Here is a 24,052-nt window from a genome sequence, read left to right as displayed (position 1 = left end):
CGATTCTCAACCGAAACAAAAATTAATCAGCATGTATCTTGACATCAACCAACTTTCTGGACACATCCCTCGACAACTAGGTTATCTTGATTAGTTTAGTATTAAAACAAGGTGGATGTCGAGGAGTTGTGGCTTTGGAAAGAGGCCTTGGATTAGTTTAGTATTAAAACAAGGTGGATGCATGGCATGGCAATGCTAGCTAGATCAATTCCTTACTTACTAATTAATCAAATGATACGGCCGGGGTATCTTTTGGGGCACCCAGTGAGCTAGTATACTCCACATGACTGGCCAGTATTAAAACAAGTTAATTACACCACCATACGACCGACTAGTCGATTAATTAAGCTACTAATCCCAGTGTTACTAGCTAGAAAATTAGCCTACAAAGATGAGGTCCTTGAGAACGTGGACTTGGACCTTAGCAATAACACACTAACATGTTCCATCCCAAAACACCTAGGCAATATCACAAACATCTCTCAATTGTTCCTTGACAATAACCAACTTTCTGGCGACATTCCTCGAGAATTAGGTTATTTGGTCAACTTAGAGATCTTGTTCCTTGACAATAACCAACTTTTTGACCAAACTTTTTTCCTATTTAGAGCGAACATGGCCCACAACGATGAGGCCGGCGGTTCAGGCAAGGCATTCTGGGAGCTATCCCAGGAGATGGAGGAAGAACTTCACCGCTATGAGGACGCCGCAGAAGACACCGATCCCAACTACAAAACCCCTAGTGGCGTCGGGGATGACACCACTGATGGTGCCACCGAGGATGCCACCACTTATGATGGCATCACACGCACAGATGGCAGCCAACCGAAGAGGCAACGGAAGGACCGGCGCCCGAACGTGCTCGGCACCGTCAAGGAGGAATTTATTGAAGTGTCCTCCAGTGGGCATCCAACGGCGCCCAAAGAATTAGTCAAGGGGTACGTGGGACAACTCGGGTGCATTCTCCGGAGCACCGTCTCGATCAACACCGAGAACCTAAGGCATCGTGACCGAGGGAATTTGCGCAACCTCCTCTTCACGAAGCTGCACGAATGATACAAGTTCCCTGGTGACTCCGCAAATACACGCTCTCAGGGAATAAAGTGAACAGTGCCGCCCTGGCTACTTGGAGAGCCGCGATGAAGAGAAGGATTGAAAAAGGTGATAGTTATGAGAAGATCAAGGAGACAAATCCTTCGATCAGCGAAGCTGACTACCTGGAGTTCAAGATCAAGTGCGAGAGCAGCGCAACTGCGGAATAAAGTCTGTGGGGGAAAGATATGCATGACTTCAACTTAGGGGTCCACAAACTCGGTCCCGGCGGTTACATAGTGGCGGAACCTATATAGGACAAGGAGGACGCAGAGCGTGCCGAGCAAGGCCTACCGCCCCTCTTCGATAAATACCGTGACAAGCAGACCAGGAATTATGTCAGGGCCCGGTACAAGATTGACCCGGTAACAAAGGAGCTTACCACGGATCCGATGACCAAGGCGCTTGAGCTTGTTCTGGTAAGGAATACACCCCCGCGTAATTAGCTCCATATGGTTGCATTCTAATTAATGAAGCCAAATTTCTAAATGGTTCACGTTCCTTCCACAGGAAACTGAAAGCAGTAGTGCGGGGTCGTCTCAGAGCTCCCCTTGGGACACCACTTAAAATACGGTGTTGAACGTAATGAAACACAAGGATAAGCTCAGTAAGCCGTCGTCAGCTGGTCGTGTGGCCGGCAAAGGCTTGTCCAGGAAATGGTCGGAATACTATACCGCTGGGCGAAAGGAGAGAAAGACCAGCTCGGAAAGCCAGGAGCGCGAGGTTCAAGAACTCAAGGCACAAGTGGCGCGGATTCTGAAGATAGTCGAAGAGCAAGTGCGAGACCAACTAGGAGCGACGATCACCGCCATTGTGCCTACCTTTATTGAGGGGTTGCAGGCACGGATTGCGGGCGGCCAACAGGGGCCGCCCCTGATTCCTAGCTTCACGGGCAGCAACTCGCACAACGCGCCGGCGGCGCCATTGGTTTCTCCGACGAAGGCGGCATTGGTGTCTCCGGCGCCGGCGCCGGCATTGGAGCTTAATGCACCCGAGTGTGGGAAGAATACGCCGGCCGGCACCTCGGCAGCAAGTAACCCCTCCGTCCCTTGCACGCCCACCGTTGGCGGTGCCTCGACATTAGCCGAGCTCTATGCCATCACGGTAACAAAGCCTCTCGGCTTATGACTTCATCTCCTTGCCTTTGACTGGGCATGCCTGACACCCTACATGTTTTCGCAGGGCACCGCCGACGTTCCATGCACTCTCCTACACTTCGTGGACGGTGAGTTGATCGATGTCGCCAAGGCCAAAATCGTTCAACCGGCAACCGCCTGTTCCACGGTAATCCGATGCCACCCACTGTGTATAGGGTTCAACTGGTTCGGGTGCTGCGGGGCTGCGATGACTTGTTACCTCCATATCCACCCCCTAGGGCCGACGAAGATGATGTGATGACCCTCAGCACCTGTAAAAGCTAGTCCATGCTTTGGCTGAAGAGCCAGATTCGTTTGGGGGCAGGTGACACCACCCCACAGACAACACCGCTAGTCGTGCCGGCGCCAAGCAATGGCAAGACCGCCGCAATGCTACCGTCGTCAGCTGATCCGGACATGCATATGGAACAAGATCTGGATGATAACAGTACATTTAGCAAGGTCGATAAGTACTTGAATGAACATGGGTATGGTGACGAATTCTTGGGGCCTCCTTCTCAAGAACCCAACCCTGCAAAAGACAATCGTGATCTAGCTGGTACCGCGGAGAAACCCAATTGCAACAAGCGTCGTCTGGCGTTCAGTTCTCAGGAGACGCCGCCAGCTGCCGCCTTCACCGAGCCTCAGATAGACAAGGTGTGAAATATTATCAGCCCCAACACACTCAAGAAGGTGGTCTATGAGCAGAACTCGATCCCATTACAGCAGAAGAAGCAGAAGGGACAGAAAAGAAAGAATAACTAGGGTGCGAGCCAGCCGGCACCGAGTACGATCCATGCTTAGGACGGGCCACCTTCACCTAAGGATATCTCGAGGAGGGTGTATGTGGCGGGTAGGCCAATGCTACCAACTAATCTGCTCAATGCTGCAACCGGTGTTATGCGGAGTCTGCATGACAGTGTTCTTTCTTTGGAGAAGCAGCATCTCTCCGAGAATGATGTGGCATACCCGGTTTTCGTGGCCAAGGTGCCAGAGGGAAAGGGCTTTGTCGATAGCACCATCGGGGGTATGATCGTCCTACGGTTTTGATGACATATTCGCTATGTTTAACCTTCATCCGCTGCACTACACTTTCATTCGGCTATTTTCATGCAGTATGGAGATGCGGATCATTAGAGACAAGACCCCAGACATCGTGATAGTCGACCCATTCTACATGCATGCCAAGATCTTGGGCAGCGCTGGGGACCGACAAGTCGCGAGTTCATACCTCGAAGGCGTCATTCTGGCAAACTCAAACAAGGATAACTTCCTCATGCCTTACTTTCCCGAGTAAGTCATCCCCTCACCGCCCCGTAACATATGATTTCTTAGATTTCGATCGTTCTTTTTTTTCTAACACTCCGTGTTTTGTGTAGTGAGACACGTTGCACACTCATCCTCTTAAGCCCGAACTATTCCATGGCCACGTATTTCGACTCGGACCGTCAGTCGAATAAATACTACACAAATATCAAGTTCTTGATGATGTTCTCCCCGGCTACGCCAAATCTGGAGGCACCTTCAGGAGGCCAATTTTTAGGTACGGCAAGCACGTGTTCATCCACGTAACGATGTTCCCCTGCGTCAAGCAGCCGCCTGGCGGTCAGGAGGATGCCTACTACGCCCTCCATCACATGCAGGCGATCGTACGAGACTATAATCACCTTCTGCTACCAAATAGTCTCAATTATTGGGCCGCACGCTTGTCGGCAATCCAGGACGCGGACCTCAGACAAGAATTCTTTCGCATCCAGTTGGATTTTATGGAAATCATCCATCAAGATGTCCTTCGTACCTCGGGGCAGTTCTACCTCAAATATCAACCGTCCAACAGTGAAATAGAAACAATGCTACGAATGCAGGCTGACAACGATCGCGATTTCATGACCATCACGAAAGACGATGACTTCATCCACGCTTCGGTCCCTGAGTCGAGTCGAAAGTAGTGATGCTATGTAGTTCTGAAACATCGATTAGCTCATGATGTAATTAAACTTTAATGAACTTGTATGTCTCTTTGGTTTGGACAGTCGTTCAATTTATATGTAATCGATGCTATTTATTAGAAGGACCGTGAATCGTGCTATTAATGTGTTGCTTTTCTCTTCTGATCCTTTTGTTGCATACTTATATATTGCGTATGTATTGTTTTTGAATTGCTACTAACGTTTTGTTTGTCTAGTGCATAGAGATGCCGTCGTATGTCGTGTACAAGGGTAAGGTTCTTGGAGTCTACGATGACTGGGAGGAGTGTCGGAGACAGGTTCATCGTTTCAGCGGTAACAGTTACAAAGGGTACACCACTAGGGCGGAGGCAGAAGGTAGATACGCGCTCTATCTAGCGGGAGAGAGGAGGGAGCGGAGGAGGAACCGGATGAAGACCAGTTCCATCGCGATGATGCTCATCGTGACCGCAGCTCTCTTCTATGTGATGGTAGTTTAGATGATCGATATCGACTTTGTAATGTGACGACAAACTTGCTACTCGCGGTCTCGAGACTTGTAGTGTTCTAACTTTGTTCGGTATTTTGAATTAGGAGACTAATATGATGAATTGTATTCGGAGACTAATCTTCTATTGTATTCGATAAATCTGCTGTTTATATGTTGTGTTGTCAATATTCTATGTTGTAATGTATTTTGTAACCTGTGCAAATATCAGAAAAGCAAAAAAATCCTAATATTCATAATTGTGGCGCACCTTGTTGAGCATTAGTGGCGCACCAGGGCTAAATACGAGTGGCACATTATGGGGCATAGTAATGGTGCACTTGGGGGCATACGTGAAGGTAAATATGGCCCCGTAGGAGGCATAGTAATGGCGCACTATTGGACATAGTAATGGCGCACTATGTGGTTCGCCACTATTATCTGGTATACTAATGGCGCACCAGAGGTGCGCCATTAGTATTTGTTACTAGTGGCGTGGTAATAGTGGCGCACCTATAGTGCGCCATTAATGGCCAAAATAGGTGCGCCACTAACAGGCCTTTTTCTAGTTGTGCCCCAGTGATGATGATTATGAAGACGAAGCTGGAGCAGATATCATGGAGTCTTCTACCGATCAAAATTTCTAGTAGGCCACCATATTATTAGTAGTATTTTCCCCATGTATATATTAGTAGTCCGAGCACTGTAACGATAGTTAGATCGATTGTATGCCCTTGCTTGAAATTGTTTGGAGTTATATGTTTGTGTTTCTCTCATGTGCATATAGGTAGTATTTTCTCACTAGATCTCATTCTATTCTAATTCTCTCCCCCTCTAAAACCCACCATATGCCTCCGAGACGTGACCCCGGATTTGATTTCCCACCGGAGCTCACTTAGTTGATTCAACAGCAGAATACACTGATGTAGTTGCTGGTTCAGAATCAAGCACTACTAGAAAAAGGCCTGTTAGTGCCGCACCTATTTTGGCCATCAATGGCGCACTATAGGTGCGCCACTATTACCACGCTACTAGTAACAAATACTAATGGCGCACCTCTGGTGCGCCATTACTATGTCCAACAGTGCGCCATTACTATGCCTCCTAGGGGGCCATATTTACCTTCACGTATGCCCCCAAGTGCGCCATTACTATGCCCCATAATGTGCCACTGGTATTTAGCCCTGGTGCGCCACTAATGCTCGACAAAGTGCACCACTACTATGAATATTAGGATTTTTTTGCTTTTCTGATATTTGCACAGGTTACAAAATACATTACAGCACAGAATATAAATAGCACAACATATAAACAGCAGATTTATTGTATACAATAGAAGATTAGTCTCCAAATACAATTCATCATATTAGTCTCCGAATTCAAAATACCAAACAAAGTTAGAACATTACAAGTCTCGAGACCGCGAGTAGCGAGTTTGTCGTCACATTACAAAGTCGATATCGATCATCTAAACTGCCATCACATAGAAGAGAGCTGCGGTCACGATGAGCATCATCGCGATTAAACTGGTCTTCATCCAGTTCCTCCTCCGCTCCCTCCTCTCTCCCGCTAGATAGCGTGCGTATCTAGCTTCCGCCTCCGCCCTAGTGGTGTGCCCTTTGTAACTGCTACCGCTGAAACGATGAACCTGTCTCCGACACTCCTCACAGTCGTCGTAGACTCCGGGAACCTTACCATTGTACAAGACATATGACGGCATATCTATGCACTAGACAAACAAAACGTTAGTAGCAATTCACAAACAATACATAAGCAATATATAAGTATGCAACAAAAGGATCGGAACAGAAAAGCAACACACTAATAGCACGATTCATGATCCTACTAATAAATACCATCGATTACATATAAATTGAACGACTGTCCAAACCAAAGAGACATACAAGTTCATTAAAGTTTAATTACAACATGAGCTAATCGATGTTTCAGAACTACATAGCATCACTACTTTCGACTCGACTCAGGGACAGGAGCGTGGATGAAGCCGCCATCTTTCGTGATGGTCATGAAATCGCGCTCGTTGTCAGCCTGCATTCGTAGCATTGTTTCTATTTCACTGTTGGACGATTGATATTTGAGGTAGAACTGGCCCGAGGTACGAAGGACATCTTGATGGATGATTTTCGCAAACTCCGACTGGATGCGAAAGAATTCTTGTCTGAGGTCCACGTCCTGGATTGCCGACAAGCGTGCGGCCCAATATTTGAGACTATTTGGTAGCAGAAGGTGATTATAGTCCCATACGATCGCCCGCACGTGATGGAGGGCATAGTAGGCATCCTTCTGACCGCTAGGCGGCTGCTTGACGCAGGGGAACGTCATTAGGTGGGTGAACACGTGCTTGCCGCACCTAAAAATTGGCCTCCTGAAGGTGCCTCCAGATTGTAGTCGGGGAGAACATCATCAAGAACTTTCTTGATATTTGTGTAGTCTTTATTCGACTGACGGTCCGAGTCGAAAAAGTGGCCATGGAATAGTTTGGGCTTAAGAGGATGAGTGTGCAACGTGTGTCACTGCACAAAACACGGAGTGTTAGAAAAAAAGAACGATCGAAATCTAAGAAATCATATGTTATGGGGCGGCGAGGGGATGACTTACTCGGAAAGTAAGGCACGAGGAAGTTATCCTTATCTGGGTTCGCCAGAATAATGCCTTCGAGGCATGAACTCGCGACTTGCCGGTCCCCAGTGCTACCCAAGATCTTGGCACACATGTAGAATGGGTCGACTATCACGATGTTTGGGGTCTTGTCTCTAATGATCCGCATCTCCATACTGAGCGAAAATAGCCGAATGAAGGTCTAGTGCAGCGGATGAAGGTTAAACATAGCGAAGATGTCATCAAACTGCAGGACAATCATACCCCCGATGGTGCTATCAACAAAGCCCTTGCCCTATGGCACCTTGGCCACAAAAACCGGGTATGCCACCTCATTCTCGGAGAGACGCCGCTTCTCCAAAGATAGAACACTGTCATGCAGACTCTGCATAGCACCGGTTGCAGCATTGAGCAGATTAGCTGGTAGCATCGGCCTACCCGGCACATGCACCCTCCTCGAGATATCCTTAGGTGAAGGTGGCCCATCCTGAGCACGGATCATACTCGGTCTCGGCTAGCTCGCACCCTTGTTATTCTTTCTTTTTCGTCCCTTCTACTTCTTCTGCTGTAATGGGATCGAGTTCTCCTCAGAGACCACCTTCTTGAGTGTGTTGGGCTGATAATATTTCGCACCTCGGCTATCTGAGGCTCGGTGAAGGCGGCAGCTGGAGGCGGCTCTTGAGAACTGAACGCCAGACGACGCCTGTTGCAATTGGGTTTCTCCGCGGTACCAGCTAGATCACGATCGTCTTTTGCAGGGTTGGGTTCTTGAGAAGGAGGCCCCAAGAATTCGTCACCGTACCCATGTTCGTTGAAGTACTTATTAACCCTGGTAAATGTACCATCGTCGTCGTCCGGACCCTGTGCCATATGCATGTCCGGATCAGCTGATGGCGGTAGTGTTGCGGCGGTCTTGCCATGGCTTGGCACCGGCATGACTGGCGGTGTTGTATGTGGGGTGTTGTACCCCGCCCCAAACGAATCTGGCTCTTTGGCCAAAGCATGGACCAGCTTATGCAGGTGCTGAGGTCATCACATCATCTTCGTCAGCCCCAGGGGGTCGATACGGAGGTAACAAGTCATCGCAGCCCCGCAGCAACCGAGCCAGTTGAACCCTATACGCGGTGGGTGGCATCGGATTACCGTGGAACAGGTGGTTGCCCGGTTGAACGATTCTGGCCTAGGTGATATCAATCAACTCGCCATCCACGAAGTGCAGGAGAGTGCATGGAATGTCGACGGCGCCCTGTGAAAACATGTAGGGCGTCAGGGATGCCCAGTCAAAGGCAAGGAGATGAAGTCATCGGCCGAGAGGCTTAGTTACCGTGTTGGCGTCGAGCTCAGCTAATGTCGAGGCACCGCCAACGGCGGGCGTGCAAGTGACGGAGGGGCCGCTTGCTGCCGAGATGCCGGCCAATGTATTGTTCCCACACCCGGGTGTATTAAGCTCCAACGCCGGCGCTGACGCCGGAGACACCAATGGCGCCACCGGCGCGTTGTGCGAGTTGCTACCCGTGAAGCTGGGAATCGGGGGCGGCCCCTGTTGACCGCCCGCAATCCACACCTGCAACCCCTCAATCAAGGTAGGCACAATGGTGGTGATCGTCGCTCCCAGTTGGTCTCGCACTTGCTCTTCGACTATCTTCGGAATCCGCGCCACTTGTGCCTTGTAAGTGCATCTAGTGCCACCCCTAGTTGGTTTTGGAGTATTGACGACAAACCTGGTTGAGGGACTAATATGTTTGTGAGAATTGCAGGATAACACGAGTAGTAGTCCCTCATTGATTTGGTTTACCTACCGAAGATGACCCCGAAAAATGTATGAAGACATTGAAGACAAAGGTGGTATGTGAAGGTGTTCACATTGAAGACTATGACAAGAGAAGACATCGCGTGAAGACTATGGAGCGCGAAGACATAGTCGTTTCGTTGTTTCCTTTTCTTCTTTGTTGAGTCATAGGAACCACCGTACTATTAAGTGGGGTCCAAGTGAACCAGTCAGAATGACTGAAGTGATGCTTAACCAAAATCATATGTCTTCGAGCGAAGACAATGAAAGCAAATCTTATCCAGAGCTGGATAAGTCAGCTTTGCTTGTAGCTCAAGTAAAGTTATCGTGTGTGTTTGAAATCTGACCGTTGGAACACGTGTCAGTTCCTTAGTGACCCAGGGTCATTTTGGACAAATTAGGTCGGGTTGCCTAGTGGCTATAAATAGCCCACCCCCTACACCATAAATTGGTTGGCTGCTGAGAGTTAGTGCACGGCTTTTGTCGTTTGAGAGCAACCCACCTCGAAGCCTTTGAGAGAGAAATCCTTGCGAGGACAAAGCCCTAAACACCCAGAGCCAAAGAGTGTTAGGCATCACTGAAGTCTTCCTATCTGTGTGATCTGAAGACTTATTACACTTGAGGACTGTGAATCCTCCAGCCGGTTAGGCGTCGCATTCTGAGCATCCAAGAGTCATTGTGGATCGCCGGTGAACGAAGTCTTTGAAGGTTTGGAATTCTACCTTGAAGACTTAGCAGAGTGATTGGGTGAGGACTGGGTGTCCTTAGCTCAAGGGGAATAAGGTGAAGATGCGGTCTTCTAAGTTAAATCTCAGCCTCCCTAACCAGATGTACAGTTGTCACAGCAACTGGAAACTAGTCCAACAAATCATTGTCTTCAACGAGCAACTGGTTCTATCCTTCCCATCTCTTCATTTCCAGTTGGTCCTTGTGAATTCATTGCCTGTTTGCATAATCTATTTGTCTTCATTGTGTGACTGCTTGTTCTGGTTGGCTTCACACTGTCTTCCATCCCGATCCACACTGCCTAGCTGCTATTAGTCTTTGTGCATTCACTTCATTGAATACTTGACTATGGCTTGCCTAGTATAGTCTACCTTCCGCTGCATGTTAATAGGTTCATTTGTATCAATTGTCTTTGAAACTTCCATGTTTTGATGACTTTCATAAAAATCGCCCATTCACCCCCCTCTACTCGATAACTAGCACTTTCAATTGGTATCAGAGCAAGGTACTCCCTTGTTCTGTGTGATTCGGTTTAACCACCTGGAGTTTTAGCTATGTTAACTGCAGGGATAATCAAAGTCTCCGCTGCGTGCCCCGTCTTCGATGGAACTGAATATCCCTACTGGAAGAATAAGATGCGCATGCATCTTGAAGCCATTGATGTCGACCTCTGGTATGTCGTCAAGAATGGCATCCCCAAGGCTGGTGAAGGTGTCACCGCTGCTGATGTTAAGAAGTTCGTTCAACTGGATTCCACTGCCAAGAATATCATCTGTGGTCATCTGACCAAAGGATAGTATGGCCGTGTGAGTGCTCTGGAAACATCCAAGCTAGTCTGGGACTGGCTCTCCAAGGTCAATGAAGGCGTCTCAACCCAGAGATATCAAAGGATCAGTGTCCTTCGCAACCTCTTCAACCGCTTCAAGAGAAACGACAATGAGAATGTTCAGCTCACGTTTGATCGACTCACTGACATCACAAATGAGCTTCAAGCTCTCGGCGCTACTGAGATCACCAAGCATGAAATCGTCAAGACACTCCTGAGATCACTTGACAGCTCATTTGACACCCTAGCCCTGATGATTCAAGAACGCCATGACTTCAAGACACTTGATCCATCTGACATACTTGAAAGGCTCAACACACATGAGTTTCAGCTTTCTAAGAAAAGAGATATCTACGGTCCCAACTATGGCCGAACTCGGGCCTTGAAGGCAAAAGCTGTCTCCTCATATGAAGAAGAATCTGACTGCAGTTCTGATGATGCTGAAGACATTGGAAAGGAGCTTGCTATGCTTGTGAAGAAGTTCCAAAAATTCACCAAGAAGAAAGGCTTCAGAAAGTCTTCACGATCAAGCTCAAGGAATGATGAAGCTTCTGCTCATGACTACAAGAAGAGAACATGCCACAAGTGCAAGAAACCTGGTCACCACATCTCTGAGTGTCCGCAGTGGGACAATGAGAACAAGAAGAAGAAGAAGAAGAAGAAGAAGAAGAAGAAGAAGAAGAAAAAGAAGAGCAAGGAATATGATTCTGACGACAAGAAGAAGAAGAAATACTCAAAGTCTTCTGCCAAGTCTTCCTCAAAGTCTTCATCACACAAGAAGAGCTCATCTAGCAAGGCTCCTGCGTTTGTTGGCAAGGAAATGGATTTAGAGGAGGAGTCTGCGTCTGAGGAGGCGGAGGTGGAGTCTGAGGAGGAGTCCGATTCTGGCATTGCAAGTCTGGCTACAGCCTACGTTGCCAAGTCCATCTTCAACACTGAAGACAATGACTTCATCACCGACGCCGATGCTGACGACAAGGACAACTCCGCTCCCACCTACTGCTTCATGGCACGCGGTGCCAAGGTAAACTCACGCACCACTCACTATCAAACATCAAGTGAAGATGACTCTGATTGTGGTTCCAAACCCAGCTACAAAACACTTGCTAAAATTGCAACTGAACAACAGAAAGCTATGGAACATATTCAAAAACTGTTAGACAAAAGCGATGACCTGTTAAACGCTGAAATGACTCGATCTCAGTCCTTAATTGAAGACATAAAAAATCTTCATGTTAAGTATGAGGAACTTGAAAGTCGTCATGAAACGCTCTCAACAACTCATGAAAAGCTTTCCTATGATTATCTTCAAAGTTAGCAAGATCTTGAGAAATTGAGAGCGGCTCATGAAGATCTTCAAAAGGAAAACAGGTCACTTCGCACCAAACAGATCAGTCCCTCTCAGGAAGGATTTGAACCACCATGTCTTAAATGCATTGAGCGTGACAACGCTACTTCTGTTGCTGGATGTTCTAGTGCTGCTACTATTGCAATATCTTCAACTATTGATGTGGTAACTAACCCCTCTGCTCAGGATGCCACTGCTATTGCTGATGAAAATGCTAGGTTGAAGACATTGCTTGAAACAAGGATGTACAAAAGTCTCAAAGGGCATCAGACACTATGCGATGTCCTCAAAAGGCAGATCCTGAACTAAAACCCTAGGAAAGAGGGTGTTGGGTTCGAAAGGAAAATGAATGCTGATGGCTCTTACTGGAAACCTGAGCAGTACCCTAAAACCACATGGGTTGCTGCAAAGGAACCTTTAGTGGATCCATCCACCCTATCTGGCTTCACTTGCACTAATCCTATTGTCATCGATGAATCCTTTGATGCAAACTATAAACTGTTTAAGAATCAGAATGGTGAAGTGTTTGCTAGGTATATTGGTACTAACTGTAGGAATGGGCCACCTATGAAGAAAGTCTGGGTGCCGAAAAGGTGTCTGGAGAATCTTCCTGTGAATGTCATCATGACACTACAAGTGAAGAAGACAAACCCCAGACCACAGGCTTCATATGGTCCAAAGGCTTCATACAGACAGAGGACTCACCTGAGTCGCACTAATGCAAATGTTTTGCAGGGAAACCATACTCAGGCCTATGAATATGAGCGCGTTTCATCGAACTGCCATGTTCATAAGACCCAGAACTACTCTGCTTATTCTTATGAGTACTACTGTCCACCTACAAGACTATTTGCTAGGGCTCCAAAGCCAAAGTTCTCAGATGCTGCACTTAGACTCATTGCTTCTAAGCCACCCTTGAAGATGTGGGTGGCTAAGAAAGCTTAACTCTCTTTTGTAGGGAAGGGTCTCCAGCCGAAAATCAAATGCGTCTGAAGCTATAGCTGGGGACCTTAAACATCTTGTAGGGCGCAAGATCAAATGCCCAAATGGTCTTATTATGTATTTTGTTCTTGAGTCGCTTGTTACTTGCCCTATCAGTCCGAACCTCGATCTAAGCTTTCGTAATCCACTTGCTCGTCAAATGTTTATGCTTCACAATTCTCTTCATGAAGCCTATCCCCCTAACTGCACTGTAGGGTATGACACCAACTGCTGGATTATTGATAGTGGATGTACTAATCACATGACTGGCAAGCGAAGTCTTCTCATGGACTCAACTCTACGTCCATCTGACAAAAGTCACATCACATTTGCTGATACTGGTAAAAGCAAGGTATTGGGTCTAGGTAGAGTTGCAATCTCAAAGGATCAGCACATGGATAAAGTGATGCTTGTTGAATCCCTTGGTTTCAACTTAATGTCCGTCTCAATGCTTTGCGATTTGAACTTGATTGTGATATTTGGAAGAAATCGTTGCCTAGTTCTAATGGAATCTGACAAGTCTCTAGTCTTTGAAGGGTATCGAAAAGATGATTTGTACATGGTAGATTTCTCAGCAGGACCACAACTCGCGGTATGTCTTCTTGCAAAAGCTTCAGAATGCTGGCTCTGGCATTGGAGGCTAGGGCATGCTGGTATGAGGAACTTGCATAATCTTGCAAAGAAGAAGCACGTCATAGGCATCGAGGGCGTCAAGTTCAAGAAGGATCACTTATGCGGTACCTGGGAAGCTGGAAAGATGACGAGGGCCAAGCATCCCTCGAAGACAATCATGACAATGACTCAACCCTTCGAACTGCTACACATGGACCTCTTCAGTCCTACTCACTACTCAACTCTTACTACTACTGCTTGTCTTTATGGCTTCGTCATTATTGATGATTATTCAAGATACACATGGGTGCATATAATCCTCTACAAGACTGAAGTGCAGGATGTCTTCAGACGCTTCGCCAATCGAGCCATGAACAACTATGGCGTCAAGATCAAGCACATCAGAAGTGACAATGGCACTGAATTCAAGAACACCGGCCTCGACACTTATCTTGATACATTGGGCATCACTCATGAGTTCTCAGCTCCGTACATGTCACAGCAGAATGGCATCGTGGAACGCAAGAACAGAACACTTATTGAGATGGCTCGGACGATGCTCGATGAATACAAGACACCAACACTACAACAAGAACCCCCCTTTAGCAACGCATCGATGCATCGTCGTATGTCCATATATGCGTTGCTAAGGTCTACACCAACGGATTAATATGCGTTGCCGTAGATGGCGTTGCTAGGGTTTACAACAACGTATATACATGCTTTGGTAAACGACATGTAGAAGCGTTGCAAGGTAGCAACATATAGAGTTGTAGCCTAACAACACATCATATGCGTTGGTGACTACCCTGCACAATGGTGTAGCATGTCATGGCAACGACTAGAGGCTTCACTACATAGCATGAATAGTTGATGATATTTTATAAATTGACATCCAGAATTACTAGGTCAATATATCTAGTGTATAGGAGCCACAATATAATAAACAAGAAGGTCTCATATATTAGATCAACTACGTTGCATTACAAAGAACACGATCTCAGAGATTACAAGATGTGAAACTATCAAGTAGTAGCCAAATTCTGGACCTTGCAATCAACTATAACGTTTCAAACATTGTCCTGAAAATGACATTCTAATTATCCAGTTGTAGCCTCATTCTCATCCTTGCAATCAGCCTCCAAGCCATGCATTATCCATTTTATCTTGGCAATCTACAAAAATAAATAAATGAGATGAGTAACTTAATGTAGATTAAATCAAGTTAATAGATCAGCAAAATGTAAAAGACAAGCAACATAAAGAGCTTGAAGGTCATGACATTAGTAGCTTTGTATGCAGAAAAGGAGAGTAATAGCCTACATCTGACAAACACTTTTGATCCTTGTTTTCTTATGAAACAATCTACTATATGCCATCAATTGAGTTAACGTAAACCTTAAAGCAAACATACTATGTAAGAAATGAGGTACTACCCTTAAATAAACATGTTCTAATAGACAATACATCCTTTGGTTTCAAAGAAAGATCTACAATTCTATAGAAAATACTAATAGATGCAAGGTTTCAGCAATTCAAAAATACTTTATATTCAAATAAAATGATTCACACATGGCCAAATTTGGATGATCCTGAATTACGTACTGAGATACATGCTCACAAATGTGATTTACCAAGACATATATTTATATACTGGAAATTGCCCGTGTGTTGCAACAGGAGCGTAATTAGTGGTTCAACATTAACTGTGTCAAACATAAATCTTTTTGGGGATTGACATGTCCATCGGATGACATATTTTAATGTAAGACGGTCAACATTTTTGTACCACAAAATAATTCCTATTCACTCACTATATTCGCATTCTAAATCCAAGCAACTACTATGAAAAAATGACTGAATTTTGATAAAGTTCCCTTTATCCAGTAAAGGTACATAGCTAAATTTCATCATATATAATTCAAGCCAAACCAATTCTGCAAACAAGTTAAAAAGGAACAATATAGGCATCAAGTACACACTACTACATATAGTTATACAACTGGATGTCATGTGTCTAATGCAAATCTATCATGAATCATGTATTGGTTATGATTTGTGAGTCAAGTGGATTTTGATTTAACTTCTCCTGGGAGCTCCTTTATCATTATTATTGCTCCCTTGAATTCTTCCTACCTACTCAATGGTTAAATTTTAGTACAACAGTAGCAAGGAAAATTTTAGTACAACAATGCAAAAATTAGTAACAAGATAATTTAGTGAAACATGGTAAATTTTAGTACAAAATTGATATAGTAAACTTTAGTACATGAAGTCTTAACTATCTTGTCACTAGCCTCTCTAAGCTACAGGACCCTTGGCAACCCTGTATTCAATTGTACATATAAGTTTAGCACAATATTTACATTAACATAAAATATAAAAGGAATGCTAGAAGATATCAAATGTAGCATAGCATGAAAATTGCATTAGTGGTAATGTAGATTGGGAAATTACACACTTTATTGCTCAAATACCATCAACAAATGATCTTTCAGAAGATTCTGAGACATTTGCTACTCGAGGAAGTTAATATTTGAGAGCAAGCCAGAAGAACTTACACAAATGTTTTAGCTTCCCAACTGCATACATCACACGACTGTTCACTTTGGTATCCACCTTTTCTTTCCTAGATGGGCAATCTCTTTGTAATATATAAACCAAAGAAGGGTTGTGACATCATGTTCAGTGTATTAAAGATGTTTTGCATTCACAATAGCTCAATATGGTTTACTACGCAAAGTAGGGTGTATTACCTTGAGCATATTGATGTTTATATCAACTCCTAATTTGATAAAATGGCCAAGGAAGAACCAGGGGGACATAAATATTTCATGATCTTCTGAAGAATCATATCCTGATTGAAGGAAGTTCGGAGCCTACAACATTTAGATCCACGAGTTCTGATTGAGTAATTGGAGCAAAGTGAAATCTTACAGGGTTGGACTCAAACACTAAAGTTATTATTGAAGCAAGTAAAGAAGAAACAAAAGGTGGTACAGTCATAGTATACCATAGTTCCTACATCGAGCAACTTCACAATCTTAAATCCTAGGGGAACACATAACCTTATAACCTAAGAAATCAGTACCATAGTTTTCTCTCACGGGGTTGGCACTCTGTGAGGGTGTAGGATCGAAAGTATGTCTAGAGGGGGGGGGTGATTAGACTACTTGACCAAATAAAAATCTAGCCTTTTCCCAATTTTAGTTCTTGGCAGATTTTAGCAACTTTGGATAAGTCAAGCAATCTTAACACAATTCAAGCAAGCATGCAAAGAGTATATGAGCAGCGGAAAGTAAAGCATGCAACTTGTAAGAATGTAAAGGGAAGGGTTTGGAGAATTCAAACGCAATTGGAGACACAGATGTTTTTGTCATGGTTCCGATAGGTGGTGCTACCGTACATTCACGTTGATGGAGACTTCAACCCACGAAGGGTAACGATTGCGTGAGTCCACGGAGGGCTCCACCCACGAAGGGTCCACGAAGAAGCAACCTTGTCTATCGCATCATGGCCATCGCCCACGAAGGACTTGCCTCACTAGCGGTAGATCTTCACGAAGTAGGCGATCTCCTTTCCCTTACAAACTCCTTGGTTCAACTCCACAATCTTGTCGGAGGCTCCCAAGTGACACCTAGCCAATCTAGGAGACACCACTCTCCAAGAAGTAACAAATGGTGTGTTGATGATGAACTCCTTGCTCTTGTGCTTCAAATGATAGTCTCCCCAACACTCAACTCTCTCTCACAGGATATGGATTTGGTGGAAAGAAGATTTGAGTGGAAAGCAACTTGGGGAAGGCTAGAGATCAAGATTCATATGATGGGAATGGAATATCTTGGCCTCAACACATGAGTAGGTGGTTCTCTCTCAGAAAATGTGTATTGGAAGGGTAGGAATGTTCTGATGGCTCTCTCCATGAATGAAGAGTGGGTGGAGGAGTATATATAGCCTCCACACAAAAACTAACCGTTACACACAATTTACCAATCTCGGTGAGACCGAATTAAGAAACTCGGTCGGACCGATTTAGCAAACCTAGTGACCGTTAGGATTTTCGGTGGGACTGAGATGCAACTCGGTAGGACCGATATGGTTACGGTTAGGGCATAACATAGTCTCGGTGTGACCGATTACCCAAACTCGGTGGGACCGACTTTGGTAATAAGCTAACCAGAGAGTTGGTTAGGTAAACTCGGTGGGACAGATCGCTCATTTCGGTGGGACCGAAATGTTACAAAAGGGAAACAGAGATTTTACATTGCAATCTCGGTGGGACCGATCGCTCATCTTGGTAGGACCAAAACGTTACGAAGGGAAATAGAGAGATTACAACCCCATCTCGGTGTGACCGAGATCCCTATCGGTGAGACCGATTTGCCTAGGGTTTGTGGCAGTGGCTATGACATCTGAACTCGGTGGCGTCGGATAGAAAGAATTGGTGGGGTCGAGTTTGACTTTTGGTTTAGGTCATATGTGGATGTGGGAAGGTAGTTGAGGGTTTTGGAGCATATCACTAAGCACTATGAAGCAAGAACCTCATCAAGCAACACCTCATCCCTCCTTGATTGTATTGGCTTTTCCTATAGACTCAATGTGATCTTGGATCACTAAAATATAAAATGTAGAGTCTTGAGCTTTGAGCTTGAGCCAAACTTTTTGTCCTTAGTATTTTGAGGGGTCCACTTTCCTCATCCATGCCATGCCATTCATTGTGCTTTTCCTGAAATATTAATCTTGGAATAGCATTAGCTCAATGAGCTATATGTTGTTAGGAATTACCAAAACCACCTAGGGATAGTTGCACTTTCAATCTCCCCCTTTTTGGTAATTGATGACAACATATAGATCAAAGCTTTGACGAATGATAATAAGAGTGAAAAACATTGTCGCTTTGAGAAGTATGTGAAAATCAAGAGCTCCCCCTAAATTTGTGCATAGTTTATGATTTGCTTTGGAATGCAAATGCAGAGAGAATTAGGCCATGGGTTACTCTTCCATGTCACATACATCTTGGTGGAGTGCTCAAAATGATAATAATTAAATACATGCACTCATCACCAAGCAAAGTGAATGATCATATAGGGATAAAATGATAATGTCATCCAATCAAGCATTAGTGTAGCATATGATCAAACACACATGATCATCCAAGTATCACACAGACAGAAAGTATCTCAATCAAGCAAATAAAGTTCAACCACCAAAGCAAGAGAGAATAAAAAAGCAACGCTCTCTCTCTCTCGAAGCCTATGATCTATACATTCCCCCCCTTAGGCAACAAGTTACCAAAAAGTTCCTAGAAAATGCATAGCACTAAATCGTCTCTCAGGCTTGGTCCTCAGGTGGTGGTCTCCGGATAACTCCAAGAACGAAGGCTTCAGTCGATGTAGATGGAGCTGATGGAGTAGGTGCTGGAGCTGGTGGCACTGAAGTTGTAGCTGGTGCAGATGAAGTGGCTCTGGTGTCTGGAACAGACACTGCAGCAGACCTCTGAGCTCTAGGCACTCTGGCAAATGCATTAGTGGTTGTCTTGCCCTTCCTCTCCCGCATAGCATCCTGAAGTTGCTCCACAACAGACTGGATCTCAGTTACCTTCACATCCAAGTCATAGAACTTCCGCTCCACGATCCTTTCCAAGATCTCCTGGTTTTGAGTCAGGGTGGCCAGTCCCTTCTCAATCCTCAGAGTGGATGCAATCAAGTAGCCAAGCTAATCTTTCTTGCTCTTCAGAAGATACTGAGATGCTTCTTCAGTAGTTGGCATCCTTGCAGCCTTTGCCTTCTCCTTCTTGGCTTGTGCGTGCATAGAAGATGGTTCATTTTCACCCATCACCACAGTGTTGTCCTTAAAGTCAGGGTAGATGGGAAGGTGCTCCTTGTCCAGCAGATATGTGCCAGTGCCCATCTTGGAGTTAATCAGCTCCTAAATCTGTGGGGCATATCCACAACTCCTCTTATGATCTGCAGCTGTCCTCTTTATAGTTTCAACTATAAGACTCATGACCTTGAACTTTTGTGGAACATCAAAAATGTGCAGCAAGTTGATGGAGTGACCTCTGATCATCTTGTGATCACCTGACTTTGGCAAGAGAGTGCGCCTGAGGATCCAGTTGATAGTTGGCAAGCCTGACAAAAGGTAATGTACAGATCCAAACTTGTGTGTCTCAAGAGCAGCATCTGGGATCTCCTTGTACATGTGTGCCATGGTGTTATGATCCTTCTTCTTCTTGGCATAGACATCCAAGTCATCTTCACTCTCTTCTGGAGCATCGATCAATTTCCCCCATTCAACAACCGTTGACTAGTACCTAGTGCCTTCAGACATCTAGACAATCCTTCCATCTGCGTAGAAGTGAGCTGTGGAGTAGAACTGCATGATGAGCTCATCATTCCATTTTGTGAGCTTCTGAGCCACAAACTCATCAACTCCACAAGCCTTGAAGCTGTCATATACACCAGGGAAGTGATCCTCGTTTTCCTCAATGAATTTCCAATCAACCCATCTCATGTCACACACTATGGGCTTCTTGTCAAGCAACACTATCTCATAGAAATCCTGTTGTTCCTTTGTATGGAACCTGTAGTCCACAGCAGTCCTTCTCCTGGTGGCATATGGATCTGACTCCCTCCATAGCCTCAATCCTGAATCCTTCCTTATCTTCATGTTCTCAGCTACTGGATGAGCATCATTGTGATCTGGATTTTTTGGCTTCAACTTCCTCAAGACATGTGACTCATCTTCTTCTTCCATTGCAGCTTCAGGCACTGGGCCCTTGTTTTTCTCCTCAGCAGGGATGTTCCTGGTGCTCCTCTTTGGTTTTGGCTTTGGAGCTGGAGCAGCAGTCTTAGGAGCAGTCTTAGGCTTAGATGGAACAACCCCTGCCCTTATAGCATCTCCCATAAGCTTTTGAGCTTTGGGTGCTGGTTCAACATCTTCTTCATCTTCCTCTTCAGAGTCTCTCATGATTGAGGATCTCCCAAGCACTCTGGCAGTGGTCTTCTTGACCCTCTCTTTCCTCTTCTTCCCTTCTGTAGCACCCTCTTTGGGTTCAGATTCCAAAGGTACTTGAGTAGAGGCTCTGGCTTTAGACATGGGTATTCTCTTTGCAGGTACTTTGGTCTTCATACCAGGCTTAGTGGCAGCAGCAGTGCTATATTCCTTCTTAACCACTTTCTTTTTGGAAATGGCCTCATCCTCAACTGCCACATAGTCTTCATTCTTAGATTCTCTTCTTTCTGGCCCTGGTGGCAGCCTTTGGCAGATTGCTTGGTGTGCTCCTGCTGCCATCATCTGAGCTGCTAGAGGGACTAGTGCCCTCACTCAAGTGAACCTGCTCCTCTGACTTATTCTGACTGCCACTTTGATCAGACATAATGCAATCTCTGACAGCTGACCCTGTGAATAGATTATAGATGAGGTAGAGTGGATGAGCATCACAAAGTACAGAGGTTTTTGCAAAAGAATGAATCAAAAACTTAGTTTTAGTTTTCCATAGAAAGCATTTCGGATCTACCGATTTGCAAACTCGGTGATACCGAAGCAGCTTTTGGCACCTAAACTAGTGAACTCGGTCAGACCGAGTCACAGTTCGGTGGCACCGAGACTGCTAGGGTTTCACAAAGTGCTGAACTCGGTCACACCGATTTGCAATTCTCGGTCAGACCGAGAATCACATGTGTAATGGCCTGAGCCAAATCGGTGGAACCGATTTCATCAACTCGGTCGGTCCGAGATGGTTTCGGTGGAAACCTAACCCTAAATTTTCAATTCACGACTAAACTACGGAGTGTTTTCGATGTATAGAATGGTTTCAATCGTGGCAAGATACATGGCAAAGCAATGTGCTGGGGAATCGGAGATAGAACAGCACAGAGTTCAAGTTCATACCCTAGTTCGGTGATGAACTTGCTACGGCAGCAACGGCGGAGATGATTCCCGTTGACGGCGGCGGAGACCAGCGACAGGAGGCGGCTGGCGACGAGGAGGACGATCCGGAGACCCAGGGAGGCAGAGCGGGCTAAGCGTGGGCGAGGAGGTTCGGGAAGTTTTCCAAAATTTGACTCGTGGATATATATATAGCCCGACCCTGTCGGTGTGACCGAGTGGAACAACTCGGTGGCACCAAGATTCATAACTGCAAGCAGTTACTGAAACTTGGTGTGACCGAAAAGTTCGAATCGGTTACATCGAGATTGAAAACCTAGATCGACTTAGTGATCTCGGTATGACCGAAATGGATGAATCGGTCAGACTGAAACACACAAAGAAGTTTTGCAAGTTTAAGTCTATGACGAATCGGGGACTCACCTCACACAGAGTGGTTCGAATCTGACTTGATCAAACTTTGTGATACAACATGAGTAGAGTTTGAGACGAGAAAAGCATAGATAGCTAGAGAAGGTTCTTAGGCATTCTTGTCCATCCACTTGGCCAAAAGAAAAGGAAACCAATCGATCAAAACAACAAGTGGATGTCCTCGAATGAGTAAATTATGCAACCAACATGCTCACACAATAAAATGACAAATTAAATATGTGGCAAAGCATGCACAAACAATTCTAGCATCTATCAAGCAATTGGCGATGACTAGGTCATCTATATATGAGTATATTGACTTATGAGTCAAATGAGAACATTTGATCATAGGTCATACTCATCGTTTAAGCACAAGTGGGGTTACCACTTTTACATAAAGTGTTGTTGTGTTCACACCATTAGAGTTGTTTTAACTCAATTGTTAGAGTAAAGCTCCCCCTAGATGTGAGATCCCCCCTAAGAGGGATGAACTAACCTTGGGTTTTGTCGATGATGACTTCATGTAGGTGTTGAAGATGTGGATGCTCTAAGTTGATGTAGATCATTCGGAGCTATCCTTTGGAGTGAGTTGCACTTTCAATACCTACACGGGTTCGTCCCACAAGGAACAAACAAGGATATCCATAGACATAGAGTGATGCACACACAAGGTGATGTCTATGAGAGCATTAGGTTACATTGTCCCTTGTCATACCAACAAGAGGGTTTGTGACTCCTTGAACTAGTGCAAGATGTGGAAGTTGATTGCACTTGTTCTTGCCAAAATGATAAGAGTGAGGTCTGTTGGCGGAGTCACCCTCAAGAACTCTCTAGTTCTTCTTCTTCGGGATCCACACCATCTTGATGGGAATCCTCGGAGTTGTAGTTGTACTTGATGAAGTGGAACTTGATGTAGTCTTGGGAACCCACTTGACCAAGGCCTTAGGAGCTTCTTCAAATGCATCAATTTCCTCTTGAAGCTTGTCCTTGCCTTTTTGCTTGTGGTCTTGTGGTGGAAGATCATCTTGAGCTTGTGTCCCTTTGATAGAAGTAGGATCATACTTCTCTTGTTGAGGAACAAACTTCGTCTTGGGGTATTGATCTTCTTCCCACTCAACTCCATTGGCATTGAACTTTTGTTCAAAACCAATACCTTGATTCTTCCGGTGCCTTCCTTGCTTGCGTACAATTTCCTCGAATTGCTTACTCCCGACAAGGCTCTTGTAAACACCTTTCTCTATAATTCCCTTCAATAAGCTATTTTCTTGCTCAAGTGTAAATTGGCTAAGAGAATCATTAGTGGAATCAAGAGAACTACTAGAAGCAACAATATTGGATTTAGCATGATTATTGTTACTACTAGAGGAAGAATCTTTCTTGTTCTTGTTACTAGACTTGACTTGAGGCATGTAAGTGGATAAGAGTAAACGCTTGGCAATGTAAGAAGAACTTTTCTTGTGAATTTCATCATTGATTGCCTTCAAGAACTCATGCTCTTGCTCAAGGTTGAGCTTTTCAAAATGTAATTTCTCATGAGTCCTTAAAAGTTCTCGATGATCTCCTAAGATAGTTTCATGAGCTAACTTAAGAGTGTTTAGTTCTTTAGTTAGAGACTCACTCTTCTCCTTATCATTGTCATTCGTTTCATCATAGTATTCATCACTATAGTTGTCAACAATTAAATCATCATCACCTAACAAGTCATCTTGATCACTATTGAAATCAACATACTCGGGGTGTGATACCTTTGGACCTTTGGCCATGAAGCATCTTACAATTCCTTCATTTGGTGAATAAAATATATCGTAGGAGTTGGTTGACACAAGTGCTAGACCGGCAACACCTTCATCTTGAGTATATTCGGAGTCGGAGTGATAGCTTCTCTCGGAGTCATTGTTGGAGTCAGAGCCGGATACCCATTCACCAACATGAGCTTGATCTCTTCGTTTTGTGTAGCTCCTTGATGACTTGACCTTCCTTTCTGAATACTTGCTTCTCCAAGAGGGTCTTCGTTCATATCGATCATCCCTACTCCTTCTCTCCCTTGATGGTGATTCTTCTCTTCTACTTCTTCTTTTGGGAGAATCTTCTCTTCTCTTGTGGGGAGCCGTACACTCATTGGAGTAGTGTCCGGGTCTTCCAAAATTGTAGCAGTTTTGCTCTCGATTAGAAGATCTTTTGTCATTGTA

Source organism: Triticum urartu, chromosome 6A (genome assembly GCF_056163025.1).
Source record: "Triticum urartu cultivar PI428250 chromosome 6A, HENAU_Tu73, whole genome shotgun sequence".
NCBI classification, from domain to species: Eukaryota; Viridiplantae; Streptophyta; class Magnoliopsida; order Poales; family Poaceae; genus Triticum; species Triticum urartu.
The sequence above is the reverse complement of the archived record's forward strand: the minus strand, read 5'-3'. Positions refer to the sequence as shown.